General features: G+C 49.4%; 1 pseudogene; it reads left to right on the top strand.

The window, feature by feature from the left end:
- Window positions 1–351, top strand: part of LOC105543632 — a 3,624-nt pseudogene extending 3,273 nt beyond the window's left edge.
- Window positions 352–773: the final 422 nt, after the last annotated feature.

The following is a 773-nucleotide window of genomic DNA, read 5'->3' as shown; positions in this document are numbered from 1 at the left end:
AGGGAGGTAGGTCCTCCTCTCCCCAGCCTCATGGATATAGTCTTATTCCCTACTAGTCCTGAAGAATGTGAGCCCCTCCCTCACTCAACATTTCCCTCTCTCCAGGACTCTGATGAACAAGACCCTCAGGAGATGACATACACACAGTTGGATCACTGCGTTTTCACACGGGGAAAAATCACTCGCCCTTCTCAGAGGCCCAAGAGACCCCCAACAGATACCAGCGTGTACATAGAACTTCCAAATGCTGAGCCCAGATCGTTGTCTCCTGCCCACGAGCACCACAGACAGGCCTGGAGGGGTCTTCTAGGGAGACAACAGCCCTGTCTCAAAACCGGCTTCACAGCTCCAGTGCCAGCAGCTGGAATCTGAAGTCTCAACTCTGCATCTTAGAGCATTGCTCTTCCTCACACCACAAATCTGCTGGCTCTGTCTTGCTTACCAATGTCTGTGGTTCCCACTGCCTGCTGGAGAGAAAATGCACTCCTTTGCTTAACCCACAATTCTCCACTTCACTTGACCCCTGCCCACCTCTACAAACTAACTGGCTTACTTCCTAGTCCTACTTGAGACTGCGATCACACTGAGGAACTCACAATTCCCAACATACAAGAGGCTCCCTCTTAACACGGCACTTAGACTCATGCTGTTCCACCTTCCCTCATGCTGTTCCACCTCCCCTCAGACGATTTTTCAGTCTTCTGTCATCAGTAAACCTTATAAAAATTTGTTGTGATTTCTATGTAGCTCTCTCATCTTCAAATAAACGTGAC

This window comes from Mandrillus leucophaeus, unplaced genomic scaffold (genome assembly GCF_000951045.1).
Source record: "Mandrillus leucophaeus isolate KB7577 unplaced genomic scaffold, Mleu.le_1.0 Scaffold2886, whole genome shotgun sequence".
Classification (NCBI taxonomy): domain Eukaryota; kingdom Metazoa; phylum Chordata; class Mammalia; order Primates; family Cercopithecidae; genus Mandrillus; species Mandrillus leucophaeus.
This window is presented reverse-complemented; position numbering and strand designations above follow the sequence as displayed.